General features: G+C 45.9%; 1 protein-coding gene across 12 annotated transcripts in view; it reads left to right on the top strand.

Moving 5' to 3' along the window:
* TEAD1 (TEA domain transcription factor 1) overlaps positions 1–16,329 on the top strand; it is a 239,476-nt gene that overhangs the window by 33,698 nt on the left and 189,449 nt on the right. Inside the window, exon 3 of one of the 12 annotated variants that reach the window (XM_025208161.1) lies at positions 10,994–11,134. The exons of the other annotated variants lie outside the window; for them this stretch is intronic. The gene's annotated coding sequence lies outside the window, so the exon portion shown is untranslated. The remainder of the gene's footprint in view (positions 1–10,993; positions 11,135–16,329) is intronic. 12 annotated transcript variants of the gene reach the window in all.

Consider the following 16,329-nt stretch of genomic DNA (forward strand, 5'->3'; position numbering starts at 1 on the left):
CAACCTGGCTGCCCGGAGCAGCCCAGGATCCCGGCTGGCAGCAGCTCCCCAGAGCCAGGGTGGCTGCAGCCAGGAGGCTCCAAAGAGCTGTGCCGGGCTCTGGCACCAGCTCCGCACCAGTGTGCCTTGGAGCGGGTGGTGGGGGCAGGGCCTGAGGCAGCGCAGCCCCCATCTTTCCCCCGCTTCCAGTAAGGAGGTGATGAGCCCAGCATAGTTGTTTGCAGCCTGCCTGCTGCTTGTTGCAGCTGCCCAGAGCCCGGGCTGGTTCCAAACAGCTGTACTGGGCTCATCGCCTCCGTGCCGGGAGTGGGGGAGAGACTGGGGCTGCGCTGCCTCAGGCCCCGCCCTCACTGCCCACTCCGAGGCGCGCTTGCTCGTTCCGGTGTGGAGCTGGTGCCAGAGCCCGGCACAGCTGTTTGGAGCCTCCCGGCTGCAGCTGCCCCGGGTCTGGGGAACTGCTGCCATCTGGGAGCCCGGGCTGCTCCCAGCAGGCAGCTGGAACGCTGCAAGCCCTGCTCAGAGCAGCCCGGCTCTGTTGCTGGCAGCAGCTTCCTGGAGCCGGGGCTGGCCGCAGCCTGCCAAGCAAAATGGCCTCGTGTGCCATGCTCGGCCTGCGTGCCAGGGGTTGCCGACCCCTGTGCTAGACAAACTTAAGTGAGACGCATCTTAGGGCTTTGCAGTGGATCATACTTTACCATTGTAAAGAAATTTCTGGGTGTATGCTCAAGGAGTAGCTAGTTGTTCCATGAGTATGTAGCTTTTGACTCTAACTGTCTTGTAAGGAAGGGAGAGAACACTTAGGATACTTCTGCAACCCATGTGCTGTAGAAGCAGCTGCATGTGCAAAGGTTTGGCAGGATTCTGATCTATAGCCCTGCCAGTGATCTGCTGTACAAGGTTGGCATATTTGGGCTCTGAGCCTGGATGAAGAATTAGGCCATTAGCAATTACATCATTAATAATATTTTATTATGCCTCTAAATGCAATTTAAACACCAAAAGAGGAATTAAGTGATGTATTATTGAAGCGTCAAGTCCCCCTTTAGAGAGAACCTGATACTGACCCCTGTAAATATAGTAATTTCCCAGTGTGTGAGTTCTCAAAATATTTGACATCTGTGAAATATTTAGAATGGATATTTGAGTTGCAGGGGAGCAGTTAAAATGTAAAGTAATCAAATGAATGTAAATGTTTATTTGGGGGCTTTCTTTTGAGGTGAGAATATATCTGCTTTCTTTCATGACAATTATTTAAGCAGAATTACAGCAATGTTCTATAAGAAGAGAAACTATTTCAGGAAAGCAGCACCTGCAAAAAGAAAATGAATATCCATGTGCCAAAGTCCTTCAGCTTATGGTGTATTGTCTGGCTTGTTTGACAAGAGTTTTGTAGCAAACCATAAACATCTGCAAAACATTTGAAAATCTGGCCCAGGGTTGGGTCTCTGGAATTCTATGGCATTTATAGTAATTTACTATTCCACTGTATTTAATTATTTGTATGTACCTTAGGACCAATTCCTATGGCAAGGGTTACATTTTTGTCTTGCTAAAGGCCACATGACTGACTAATGTTCCATACCTGTACAATTCCAGGATTTGTGAAGACATTCAGTGCCTCTGGAATGCATTTACCTGTCCCCATACACTTGACGGTACTGTGCAGTTAGAAACGGAAAAGCCACAACAAGTTCTAGTCGAAACCATAGACATATGTTGAGTGTTTTTTTCCTTTGTGGAAATACTGAGTAGATTGAAGTGATTCAATAAACTTCCTATACAACTGAGCTAAACATTTTAAAACCAAGCCATGTGTTTTTTAAGTGAACTCTGGGCCTGGGCCTCATCCTGAGTCTTTTGAATTCAATGATAGCTGGAGTGTCCAAGAAGTGAATCACTGGATTGCATGTCAGTCTCAGCAATGGGCCTGAGAGCACAATTCTGCTCACCATATGTTTCTGAGTAGTCCCACTAGATGGGACAACTCGTGTGAATAAAGTGAGCAGAATTTCATGTAGGAGACTTCGCACATGCAGGCGCAACATTACAGAATAAAACAAAGAGCTGATATTTTTCAGCTGGAAAGAACAGAAGGTTTGCCCTTTCATACACTTCTAAAGTACAGTAATGTTCATTTTTTTGTTTGTTTGTTTGTTTTGTTTCACTCCACCATTCTTGGGCCACATTTTCAAAGTGCTTGGAACTGACAGTTGGAGTCAGATTCTTGAAAGACTTCAGGTCCCATGTAAGCATCTAAAGAAGGATCAGAGAGTCTCAAAAGAGCTCAACACCAAGCCTGCCGAACTCTTTAAAAAATCTGGCAGCAGCTGTAGGTGCTAAGCCCATGTGGAAATTTGTCAAAGAAATTCTGCCTTAATACACATCAAGCAGGAACAACACTGAACTCCTTAAAGGTTTTGCAAGACACTGTTGGTTTGGTTATTTGTTTACTTTAACAAAGACAACTCAAACGGTCCTTTAACAAGGGGTGCATGGGTCATTTTCCTTTAAAATGGCTTGCATAAGGATTGTCAAAAGAAATAAATTAAGCAACATCATTTAAAAGCCTTTGGTACAATAGTCTCTTCTACTCCCCTCCCTCATTGTAAAGCACTGGGCCCAGCTTTTGTTTATTTTGTACTGCCAGCCTAATGGTGCCTGATTGGTTGGTGTCTGATTTCATTCCTGTGGGTGATGTTAGAGACTGACCCAGAAGTTAGCTGTAAGTTTGCTTTTAGCTGTTGTTTTTGTGCATGTGTCCCTGTGTTCAAGACCCCTTTTCAGTCCTGGGAGGATTCTGTGTCAGACTGAAGATTCTTCATCTGCAACACTAATAAGGGATGGTTTTAAAACGTTCTTGTGCTTGGAACTGCCTGGTTTCTTTAATAGTAATAATAATAATTTAAAAAAATTCTGACCTATAAAGTTTAAGAAGTTTATCATTCCACAATGATTGATTGATATTAATTATTATTATACAGAATAGTAGTACCTTAAACTGCAAAGGAATTTTTGTTAAGTGCTTAATGAAGCTAAAATATGTATCTGTACCTTTAACAATTACTGCTATACAACATGTGCCCTTGTTTCTGATGGAAAAATAGGCCATGTTTAGTTTTTGGTTATCTTGTCTACAAATAGCCTTATCTTTGCAAAAGTGTTTTCCCATTTTTCTGGATTTAACACTTGGGTATTTTTTCTTTCAGCAGCCTCTGACCCTCTCCTATGTTTCTCTTTGTTAGATAAGTAAAAGATGAGCTTACTTTATAAGGACATAGTTTCATCCTGTTGTCCTCCGTTACAGTGCAGTCCAGTTGCTTGTATAAACATGACCAGTTTTGCTTACTTTTCAGTTTATTCAAATGGCAATGCAAGTTTTTTGAGCTAATTTTTATCTGATTCTTTTTCTTCTCTTCATCTACACATCCCTAGGGCGCTGCGTGGTAAGACATCTTATGCACACATGGTAAGAGAACGTAACTAATTCCACGGGGAGGTTATCTATATCAGTGCTCCTCAGTGCAAGAGAAACAGCGTAACCCTCCTTTCCTTCTGTACAAAGTAGTCTTGTAAAGAACTGTGAGAACACAATGAAAATTTGCCCAGGAGTTAGGTTGAAAAAGGATTTTGCTGTGTCAAATTTTACAGCGAAATGTTGGTCATCTGGCTCTGCCTTACATCTAGCCAGTTGTTTTTGTTTCATCCTAGTAAGTTTGATACATTCCAGATAAAATGTCAGGCAGCTGCTTTTCTGAAGTCTGCAGCCTTCTGAGGAGGTGACTAATACAGAAAAAGCTGTGTAGACCCCTCCCCATATTAAGCCACTGTTTAATGGTGGCTGGGATCACCTCTGTTTCTCATGTTAAAACTTGATACATGCTCTGATTTTCAGAGCAATACCCAATGTTTAAAACTCAAGAGAGATTAAATGAAACTATTCTTAAATAATGAGTCTCTTGGTGAGAGAACTTCATACAGTAGAGGTAGCATCCTTTGATAGGATATGCCTTTGGCAGGAACACAGAGAGGGTTTCCTTGTCTGGTGTAAATCAGCATAAATCCTTGTGTTCTGTGGAGCTATGTTTATTTACACTAGTTAGGGATTTGGCCCACAGAGACCAGGCCCATGTGTGATGCAACAATAAGGCTCTGATCTTTCTTGAAGAATTACCCCTTTGTAGAACCAAAGACCAGGGAATCTCAAATACTGTTAACTTAATACATAATTCACTTTCAGGAAAAAGAAAAAGGAATTCTAGATTGTAGCTGTACAGGCATTGGAGAAGTGAAGGGTCTATGTAATAAATAGACCCTATATTATTTATATAATAAATAGATGGTCTATATAATAAATAGCCTCTATTCTTCTCTCACCAGATTTATTCTGTTAATTTCTAACTGCTAATTTCTAGGAAAGCGCTCCCAATTTACTGTAGTATAAGTAAGAGCAGGTTCTGGTTCCTAGCTGGTGGTCAGGACTTCAACTCTCTCTCAGTGGAGACTATAGAAAAGTCAGTAGGACTTAGCCTGTGGAGACTATAGAAAAGTCAGTAGGACTTTGCCTGTATGGTAGGAAAAATAAAGAATTAGATTGGGGTGGAGATGCCTTGGGAGGGGGCTTTGTTTACTTGTTTTACTTTTTGATGGAGCTCTGAGAGAGGGAGAGTGCCAACTCAATGCAATCTTCCCACGCAATATCAGGTGGAAATGGCTTCTTCCCTGCTCCTAAACAGAGGGCTGAGGCAAACAGGGGACTTAAATGAAATTTCTTTGGAGGAGGTAACATGATTGACTGACCTTTGTTTGAAAATCTAAATCAGTGAATCTTAACCAGGATGCTGCTGGTACTGTGGCAGCCTGGGTATGGGGAGATCCTTCCAGGTGTGATGCAAGGTGCCGCAGACTATTTGAACTTTTAGGTATGCAAACACCTACCTACATGTGATTCACAAGATAAACACAAAGATTTCAAATAGGAACCCATACTGTCAAGAATGTTTCTGACCTGTTATGGTCTTTCTGAATTCTTTGCAACAGAATAATTGCTCCATTATTTTTCTGTACTCATTTGTTATAATATTCCAGGTATAGACTTTAATTAAATAAAGGTTTGTCTTGAATTTGTCCCAGTGTTACAGCAAGGAAATAAATCTGGGGTGGGGGATTCAGGTAGTCCCTTTGCTTTCTGCTACCCCCCAACTTTTTCTAAGGGCAGGCCCTTCCCCCACTGTCAGACCCTGCTCTCGCTGAGCACATAGAAATAAAGAGAAAATGTGAAAACAATGACCTTGACTTTAAACATGCATGTAGCAATTTGCATATAGTACCATTCACTTAGTTTATCTAGAATTGATGCATTGTTACTTTTTTCTTGAAACTGTACTCCATAACACACTTTTGAGCAGCACTATGCATGACATTAGTCTAAAGCCAAAGCCTTGTAATTTACTACTGAGGTCATTGAGATGGGCCCCACCAGAGTCGACAGCATTTCAAACCATGGTGTACACCAGATACTCCCCACGAAAGAAGCATGTGCCAATTAGCCCCAGCCCATGACTGTAACTTGGTGTTCTTCTCATGAGCCCTGGAATACGGTGCAGGACAACCTGGTCTGGTTCTACCTCATAGAGTGTGGGGCTACGCTAATCATATGTACCAGGCTGAGATAGGGGCAACTACAAGCTCCGCCCTTGGGCTGTGCACACCATTGCCTAAGGCACACCACCATGACTTTCCTGCCCCACCTTTGATGTTATAGTAATTGTTGTTTAACATGCAGGAGGCTGCCCTAATTGTGGCCCTGGTGTACTGGGCCAGTTGCACAGCTCTGAACGCCCCCCCACCCCGTACCATGCCTCTCAGATAGCATCTAAATCCACTATTACTCCCTCAGCCCCTTACTGGACCAAAATGCTCACTCCTTCCCCCTTTACTGGGCTGTATCTTTCTGCTCCTTGTTGGGCCACACACACTCTGCCCTACTCTGTGCAGGCATTTGGGTCAGCTGTCTGGCCCTGCTCTATACAGCTCTTCAGGCTACCTCTTTCACTCTCTCCCTGGGCCTTTCACCCCTTGGGCCTCAGGTCCTGCTAGATGGACCTTGGGCCCTGTCTCAGGCCCCATTCAGTGGGCCTGGTGTCTGCCTCAGCCCTGTGCTTTTCTGTTGGGGTGTGCTCCACAGCCTTTCTGTTGGGGTATGCTCTAGCCTTTCCCCTCCACAGGGCACCCACAAGGCAGAGGGGACTGAGGTTTTATGGCACCTCATCTTCCCCTTTCACTGGGTAGGCACAGGTGTGGCATTTCCTGGGGTTGCCCCACGACAGGCAGCCCCATCACACCATCCAACCCCAGCAGGGTATAGTTTTAGGTCTCACTCCAGGACCAACAGGAACCTCCTCCATCCCCACAGTTCCTACCCTACCCTCCAGATGTTCCTTTCCTCTGGCTGTGCAGTGTTACTCTACTGGCTCCCTAGATGTAACTACCAGATCTGCTCCTAGGGCTTGGGCTTATACCAGGGGCAGGCAATTATTTTGGGCAGAGGCCCACTTAGGGGGTTTTAGCAAGCTGTCAAGGGCACCCAGCCCCTTGACAGGTGCCCCACCTCCTGGTCGCCATCTTAGGACCAGAAGTCCCGCCCCAACCTCTGACCCTTACCGCTGGAAGTCCCTCCCCTTGCCCTGGAAGTACTCCTTTGGAGAAGAGGGTTTGATATCTTAGAACCAGAAATAAAACCAAATTATGTACTAAAAATCAAATGTTATATTTTTAATTCAATTAAAACATATTTTTGTCCTGATACGTGTGTGTTTGTGCTTTATATGTAGATGTGATTGCATAATAGCTCAAAATGCACTCTTACTCTTGTATAGTGTGTGGGGTGTCGGAGGGGTGTGGATGGGGTTTGTGGGGAGCTGTGTGTGTGTGTGTGTGGGGGGGATTTGTAGGATGTATGGTTGTATCTGGAGGAGGGTGTGGTTGTGGAGTTTGCAGCAATGGTTGCAAGGGGGGAGCCAGTCGGGCCCTCGCTGCCTGAAGCCTTGTGGCCATGTTTGCACTCTGACAGGTCCTGCTGCCACCAGGAGGCCAGGGACTGCTGGGGAAGGGCCTCTTAGGCTCGGGGGGCAGTGTGGGGGACTCTTGGAGCCATTCGGGGCAGCAGGAGCTGGTGGAGATGTGGCCCAGGATGCAGGAAGCCCAGGCAGGTGGTGTGGAACTTGCATTGCGCGCCTGAGACTTGGGGAAGCAAAGGCCTAGCTGCCCCCCCGCCACAGGTGGCCTGGGACTTGCCGCCACCCTGGGGGGAAGGTCTGCCCCACCGCAGGGGTGCGGTGGCCTGGCGGCAGCTCGCCCCTCAGCCCTGGGACAGGCGCAGAGGCTGCGCCAGGAGCTGGAGCAGAGCCTCAGCTGGTTTTGATTCAGAAACTCCTGCAGCTTCCAGGAGGCTGGGGGCCCCGAGGAAACTCCTGGCCAGCACTGGGAGCAATGTGGGGGGCCGCCCAAGGCCGCTGGGGGTGGCATGTGGCCTGGGACATGGCAAGCCCAGTAATGCGGCGTGGAAGTTGCATCCTGTGCCTGAGGCTTGGGATGGCAATGGCATGGCTGCCCCCCACCCTGCAGGAGCCCAGCAGCCTGGCAGCAGCTTGCCCCTTCAGCCCCAGGACAGGCAGGAGGCTGTGCCAGGAGCTGGAGCGGAGCTACGGCTGCTGTTTTGCTCTGAAAGCTCCTGCGGCCTCCCCAAGCTTCCCGCACACCTGGCCAGGACCCTGCCAGGTCGTGCCAATCCAGCAGCCTCGGGAGGTGACCCACACTGCCCCCAGGGCTGCCCAGGAGCTTCCCCGGAGCCCCTGGACTCCTTGCGGCTGCAGGAGCTTCTGGAGCAGAAAAGCGGCTGTGGCTTCACTCCTGCTCCTGGTGCAACCTCCCCACCTGTCCTGGGGTCGGGGAATGAGCTGCTGCTGGGTCCCTGCAGGGTGGGAGGTGGGGAGGCCAGGCCTTTCCCCTGGGCTGTGGCACTCACCAGAGTCTCCCATGGTGGGTTGAGGGCCATTGCTGCCCCAAACCTCAGGTACAGGATGCAAGTTCTGCGCTACCTCCCTGAATCCTGGGCCATGCCCCCGCTGAGTCATGCCACCCCCAGTGGCCCCAGGGGCTCCTCGCACTGCCCCCAGGGCATGATGGGGGGGGGGGGGGGGGGGGTTGGGAGCCAGCAACAGCCAGGCAGTGTCCTGAGGCCAGTGCCGGTGGGGCCCAGAGCAGAGTGGCAGGAGCACAGGGCGCAGCTGGCTGGGCTCTATGGAGCTGGGGTGGCCTGCCCCAGCAGAGTGAGAGGGGAGCCACCTCACTCTGGGTCCCACTGGTGCTGGCCCCCGTGCACCCCCTTACTCCCAGCCCCCCACCCCAGCCCTGTGGTCAAGCGGGGACCAGCGTGCGCAGCCTCGACCCCCTCTTACCTGAGTTTTCCGCTCCGGCACAGGTGGAACAGCCCCATGGTTCCTCTGGCTGGGGGGGCGGGGGGGGGGCCTGCTCTTCCAGGATCCTGCTGTGGCTTCCCCTGGGTCCTACTGTCCCTGTCTCCTATCACTTTTGACACAAGCCAGAGGAAAATAAATATTATATTTAAAAAAAATTTCTAGGGGCCCCAAGGGCCAGACAGAATGGCCTGGTGGGCCGGATCTGGCCCATGTGCCATATTTTGCCCACCCCTGGCTTATACCCTGGCTACCCAGCCCTCATCCAATCAGGTGGCCCACTTGTGGTCACGTGACCACCTAATTGGGTCTGACTGACTGCACCTACTGGCTTTTCACAGCCTGTTTAAACCTCTTAAAGTGGCAGGCACAATTTTGCTCTGCCACAGAGGGATTTTGAATGATCTGTTTGGTGCTCTGTTTCATGATGTTTTCCAGTATTTAAGGCTGGAGAGGAAATGGGAATCATTGGAAATAGGGAAGAAGGATACAGCTCAGCTGTGGGATTGATGAGGACATCAAAATGTGTGCAATGTAGTGGCTCACCTTCACTTGAAAAAGAGTTGGTGGTGAGGGAGACTGCGATTAATAGCGCTACCATGAAATTTATTTAGTTGGGCTGTACTAACCTAATCCTTGTGGAGCATGTCTGCCCAATGTCAACCATGTGTTTTATAGTCATGCTTGGTGTTGGCTATACAGGTTTTTCTGCTTTATGCGGGTTCTGTATGTGCGAATTCACTCTTATGTGATGACCCTTTTTATAGCAAAAATTTGTTATGTGCGAGGTAAATTCACTCTTATGTGATCAGTGTGGTGGAAGTCCGCAGTCAGTTGCTTGTGCGGTGCATTGTGGGAGTGAAGATCTGTGCTCCTTGCTCATTGTCTGCGACACATGTTTTTGTAGTTGCCATCCCCCTTATGGTAACATTTACCAGCACCCTGTGCTTGTGTGTACTGTCTGCTGTTGGGGAGGACCAAAATTGTCTTGTAAAAGTGGTAGAAATGAGTCTGGGGGGGTCAGTATAGTTGAGGTCTTGGAATGTATCCTTATTTGTTACATTGTAAAGCGAGTTCCTTCTATGCAAATTTGAGTTATGCACTGTTTTCCAGGAATGCATGTACAGCATAAAGCGAGGGAAACCTGTATTTAATCAACTTCATAGTCAGTTTCTGTTGTTGAGCACATGCTGCTATTGGCAGCAGTTTAATGATAGATAATGTCTTTAGTGAGATTACCTAAAGATGATTATGAGATGAGGGGCTTTTTTTTTTAATCCATGCCAATTAGGGTGGGAAAACATTTTCTTGTATTTGAGTAAATATGGTGTATTTTAGTAGTTCTGCTGATGGTAAATCTCCTTTAGCTTAGAATTGTATGTTGGCGGACATGGTTTGACTAACTACATGCTACAGTGCTTGTTGTGAATAGCATCTGAACACTTAAGAATATACAATTATAGCGTGTCGGAGTTGACTTGATCAAATCTGCTGGAGTGTTGTAATCACTGTGCTCCAGCAGATTCCAGCATTTCATGCATCAGCTTCCCCACGCTGAAAAATGGCTGCGGGGGTACTTTAACTAAACTTGTTCAACGAGTTTTAGTTAAAGCGTCCCTGCCACCAATTTTCAGTGTGAGGAAGCTGATACATGTGATGCTGCAGGTGTTTTAAGAGCTGCTCTAAGTAAAGTGCCTCTTCCACCCCTCCCCCACACTCCCAGAACATGTCTAAAAACGCCCAATCATTACAGAGCATCTGTTAACTCCTGGGTCCCTTCAGCCCCCAGTTGGAAATATTAAGATGAGAGACTGATTTTTTTTTTTTTTATATGCATTGTTAATCTGTTTTAAATGTTATACTGTAATGATTTCCATATGATTCTTGAGGATTTTAAACATCAAAAGACTTGGATTATCCTAATTGGTGTACATTGGAAAGGTTTCCTTGGTGTTGGAGTTTAAAGAGGGTTCCTTCTTGGCTGCTTTTACACTGACTTAGCCATTTTGTAACAAGTGAACTCATTGGCGTTAAGCAGATCTCATTTGTTTTGTTTAATAAACAGAAAGATCTGTACTGTTTAAGAAAAAAAGGCAAGAGGCATTGTGTAATTTTTAAAACTTCCAAAAATAGCATAAAATCCATTGCCAAAATTAATGTAGCCATAATTTTGATGAAAAACATCATTTAAATTTGGATCAGTTATTATGTCTATTTTTTTGTACATATCTCTTGCTTCTTACCTCAGTTCCACTCTTAAAAAGGGCGTGGTATGGAACTCTATACAGCTTTTGGTGGGAGAAGGTTAATTCTAGATTTAGGAGGGCAGTGGTTTCTTAAAACGCAATTAATGTGCATCGTAAGAAAAAAAGTTCCCTATGTTATGATGGTAGTTCTGTGGGGCAGGGTCATGTCCAGGTCACTGTCTCATCACTGTGCAGCTAACTTGGGTGATTTGACACAAGGGTTAGCTTAGCCTGGGTGCCAACATTTGTCCTCACTCTTATTTTTTGTTGTAGCTTGCTTTCATCTGGGGGCATATCCTATGGTTCTTTCTGAGGAGATGCACCAGAATTCTTTCCTAGCCAACTGGATCAGTTGTGGGAGAACTTGCCTGTCCCTTTGGCCTATGGGAAGGCCATTGAGAAGCTATCAGCAAAGTGAGTAGATTCAAGCAAAAGTGAAAGTAGATCTTGAGTTATAACCACCCCTTGAGCAAAATTTAAAGTACCTGCTAATCTGGGTCAGAGTTTGCCCATGTCAGTGGTAGTTGGGCTAAAATGCAGGTAAAAGACTACATGAAGTGCAAAGTGATCTGACTGGCCAAAACACTGGCCTAGAATAGTTATTGCCAGGTCAGAATTCTGCACTCTGCTGGCTTTACATTCATGTGAATTACTTCTTCCTAAAACTTAATGACTCATGAAGTCCAAGACAGTGGATTTGGCCAACATTGTTCTCTAGCACTTGGTGTAGAGGTGGTTTCACTTTGCTGCCAGATGGACTCTTGGATAAATGCTGTCAGCAAAGCCATGCTCTATTACATTAGGAGGTTCTTCTGAAGCTAGCGAGTGGGCCTGATTCATTGTTGCACAGTTTTACACTACTGAAACTCCATGACTTACGTGGATTTACCTCTGATTTTAGAGTATTATGAACAGTGAACTGAGATCCAAAAATGTATTCTTCAATACTTAGCACAAGCAACAGAGTTGTCCATTAAAATTCATCTTGTCATGCAATGAAGAGAATTAATATATTGTACTTACTAGAGCTGTGATTCTCAATCATGGTGCCTTGTGACCCTTTCATAGGTGTCACAGGATGCCACTTAATGTTAGTACTTAGGTGTTCAAACAAGAATCACAAGGTAAACCCGGAGATTTCACATAGGAATCCAGAGTGTTAAAAACATTCTGCCCTGCGGGGTTCTTAGTTCTTTGCAACAGAAGAAATGCTCTAGTATTTTTCTGTAAGTCAAAAAATGAGTGAAAATGAAGAGCTGGCGTTTTCTGAGAGGTGCCGCCAGTCTAACAAAGAGTGCCTTGAGTCTAAAAGGGTTGAGCACCACTGCATTACAGTAAGACATAGAAAGCCTGATCCAAACTAGCAACCTTTCTCCATGAAAGAAATGACAGCCAGAAGGTCTTTTATTAAGATATTTGGATAAAATGATGCAACCAAAATCACAGGAGGTAGAACAAGGGAAGCAGTGCCAGGCAGGTCTGCATCCAAATTAGAATCTTTCTTGCTTTACTTCTAAGCTAACTGCAAAATCTTTAAGCATGTTGTTTCAGTCCTGCCCATTTATTTTTTTGGCCAAAAAACATAGGTGAATCAGAGGGGAGATACCAGGGTGGGGGATATGCCCCCCTGAGATTGGCTGCCACTGGCTTTTGAGGGCGGTCGCTGTCTGTCCCCGCCCTACCTTATTGTCCATGCTGCTGCCGGCTTCTGTGGGCAGTTGCCACTCACCACCCTGTCACTGATGCTGACACACACAAATTGTGTCCCACCCCCCCAGTCTCGGGAGGCACCAGTCATTCATGCCAAAAAACAAAAGCATCCTTTTGATTCTAATGACACCGTTAGTTAATGTTCACTCTTTTAAAAAAAAAACAAAATGAAACAAAAACAAGCAAACAAACAGAATAAAAAACTAAGGACTATCTATTTGAAAGCTCATAGGCTGCAACTGGCCTACAAAGGGTAAATGCACAGTTCCCAGATTCTCACTGTTCCAGCTGTTGGTGTGGTGCCCAGGATTTCTAGGGCAGGGCAGCACGTCGGGGGTGGGAGGCCAGGCGGTGCTCACAGGACAGTTGTGGGGTGGGGTAGCCCACCTAGTGCTGGTTGTGGGGGAAGGCTCTCACAGTTTGGGGGAGAGGGGGCTTCATGTGGCGGGGGACAGGGAGGGCAGGCTTCTGAAGGGGGAAAAGGGAAAGTGCTTGTCCTGCTAGTGCAGCAGCTATGACAGGAGGGGGTCACTTGTGCTGGTGGCTGTCAGGAAGCAGTCGCATGTCAGCAGCACAAGGGGGTCATGTTGCTCATGTGGTGGGGAGGCTGCACATGGTGGGGGTCCCAGAGAGCCTGTACACTGTGCGTCCCAGATCCTGCAACCTGTGAGGCTCCTGGCTACTCTGAAATTGGACATCCCTGAACTAAGTTAAGAACCTTCAGTTTGTTATTGAAAAGAGATTCTAAAGTGTGGGTTTAGTGTAAACCTTACATACAATCTGTAAGATTTTGAGCTGGTTTAAACTGAGATTTCTGTATTCCAGTGGATGCAGGTTCAGTGCATCTAGAATGAAACATAGTTTTTGTTATCAGCATGTCAATATCCTTGTTATTTGGTCTCTCATTTCTTTTTGGATTATGTAGATAATTGAAACTATAGCCCATAGAGGTGCACTGATACATTGGTCTGATATCGGATTGGTACTGATATAAAGAAAACTGGCAGTATCGGATATTGGCCCAATGGGGCTGATAATTTGGCTGATAAATGCCCTTGCTGCGTGCAGCCGCAGTGCAGTAATCGGTCAGTGAGGAGCACAGTTGGCAGTGTGGAGAGCTGCCTCCAGCTGGTAAGTCCAGTGTGATGGAAGGGGAGGGGGGAAGAAATGGGCGTGGGGGGGCAGATCAATGCCTCCTACAGTGAGGGAGGGAGCAGGGGCAGGTGTTGCCTGGGTGGGGGCAGAGCTGCAGCCCATGGAGGGGAGGCAACTTACACCCTGGAAGGGACAGGGGGAGGAGGGGGCGTGTGCCCCCTGGATCTGCATGGGGTGGGGCAGGGCAGGCTGCAGCTGGGGCTGCATGGGGCTTTTCTTGGTGGGTGCTGGGCTTGGAGTGGGTGCCAGTGGTACTGGGAGGATGCTTCATCCAACCCAAATTTGCTGTCACTCTGCACCTAGCACCACTGCCACCAGCCTTCCGGGGCAGCCCTGGCTCTTCCAGGCGTGTAGGTGGAGGCGGGGCATTAAAAATAATAAAATCAAATCCTGAAGTGCTTTATGCAACAATCAGCTTCAAGAATGGAAAAAGGGATGGAGTGGAAAAGCAATTGGAATTCATATACAACCCTCAGTGGGCTCATAGACACAGATAAAGATTCAATGCTAAATGCCTGGAAAGAACATTTCCTAACTTTAGCTCTAAGAATAGTTGCTTAGAGAACTTATGATACTAAAATTGTAGAAAGATGGTGTTAAAGGAAAAAGGCAAAGACTTAGAGTAAATTTAAGGGATTGAGATCTAGCTACCTAAATGCTGAAATGGATTTCATAGAAAAGGTTTTCACTTAATAACAAAGTACTTACTAAGCGAGGAGTTCCAAGTGACTGGGAAAGAAGTGTAATGTTTGAGCATGAGAGAGAAGTCCAGCAAAATTTCAGAGGCCTTTGTGAGCTTTTAAAGTATGCCTGGGAAAGTTCCTGATGGAAATCATTCATAACCATGTTAGGCCAACTGCGGAAGCCGAACTGAAAATTAGAGCAAGTTTGTTGGAGTCGGATATGGAGTTTAAATATTCACTAGTCCACTGTGGATACAATATCATTGACATGGTTTGAAAAGTTCTTTAGTTTATGGAGTTAAAACAAACCTCTATCTCAGTTATACCCATATGAGTGAATTTTTATATAATGGGTAGTATATTTTTCTATTATACTACTGTTAAAGAACTACATATCTTAAACAAAAAACATCCCATGCCAGTTAAATTTAACTAAGTGACCATTTTCATTGTAAAGTGAACTTGATATATCTTCATTATCAGAGCTATTCATATAGGATTTTATTTTGATCTTTAGCCTGGCCTTCAGGACTGTTGAATATCTACAACTCCAGTTGAAAGTAATAGGAGTGGCATGTCTGTCTGGCCCAGAGAGCCCAGATAAGTCAATCAGAGTCCAATTCTTCCACCCTTAAACAGACTGACATTTCAGTGGCATTGCTTGTATGTATACATGCTACCTAGCGGGTTCATCTACATGTGCAGTTAATATGGCTGAACAAACTCTGGCTCAGCTTGAGCTCTTCGTATAGGAATAAAGCTGGATTTGAGCTCAATTTGACAATTACTCAAATACTCTGGCTCAATTAGAGTCACACGTGTTTAAGTACAGTAATTTACTGTGCTGCTGGATATCACCTGTATCTGATGGGCCTATCAGGCAGCACAGTAAATGAATCTACTGTGCCCTAATTGCCATGCACATGCAGATGGTGATGTTTTACTGTACAGTAATTTAGGTTGCTGCGCAGTAAAGTGTCTAGTGTAGACATGCACAGCACCTATATAAGAAACAGAATATGCAGCCCCTTGCAATTTGTTATATAATCAAACACATTTTACTGAAGTGTAAATGTTTTAGTAAAATCTGGGGTTTGCAATTCAGGAAACATAAGGCTAATAATTAACTGACCTTCACACAAGTCTTTTGATTATAGTTTTGCATATATTAAAAAATCTGGCGATATACTGGGTACAATCTATGATTTTGCATATTTGGGCACCACAGCTAGCTGAAGAGAGCCAAATCATTTGAAGCCAAAGGGACCTGCCCTCCCATAAGCCCTGAATTTGGGCTTTGCAGAGAACACTTTGCAAGCTCAGTGGTTCAGGGGAAGGGAGGGAGCAGGCAAGGTATGTGATGTAGCAAGTCAAGTTGCCCTATGCTGGGCCTACCTTAGGATGCATTGATAAGTTCACAAAGCCCGAAGGAAGGATTTTCCATCCAGATACTGTGGAAGATACAGGATTTCAAGAAACCAGTTGTAATTCTTGATCATGTCTTACTGGGCCCCCGGTTGTAGCTCTAATAGTGTGAGATTCATTTTTTTGCCTGACCCCTGCTTAAAGTAAAATTGTAGGCATAGAAGGGCTACCTAGCATATTGGCACTGGTTTGTTCCCTGAGTGTGATTGTGTGATCAGAGTCCTGTATACTTAACCTTAGTGACAGAAATCCATTTTTACTGCACCTAGACTCAACCTGGTTATAGAAGAGGGAGCTGGATTCTGTTCTGACTCACAGGTCACCAACACAATCCCTAACCAGTTAATTGAGGTTGAATATTTATTGTAGCTAGTGTGGTAGTTAGAAAGGACGCCAAGGACTCTGACTGAGATGTTATGCTATGCTTAGGGTGCTGATTACTAGTGTAACCAAATTTTTACTAGCAAATTAATCCCATCTAATATGGAAGTCACTGGGCGCGTCTACACGAGACCATACAGTGCAGTAGCAATGAGCTACTGCGCCATAGCTTGCTGCTATGGCACAGTAGTGTTGCCAGGCACTAACTATCTGGCGACACTACTATGCAGTAGTAACGAGCTACTGCTCAGTAGC

Source organism: Alligator sinensis, unplaced genomic scaffold, assembly GCF_000455745.1.
Source record: "Alligator sinensis unplaced genomic scaffold, ASM45574v1 scaffold352_1, whole genome shotgun sequence".
Classification (NCBI taxonomy): Eukaryota; Metazoa; Chordata; order Crocodylia; family Alligatoridae; genus Alligator; species Alligator sinensis.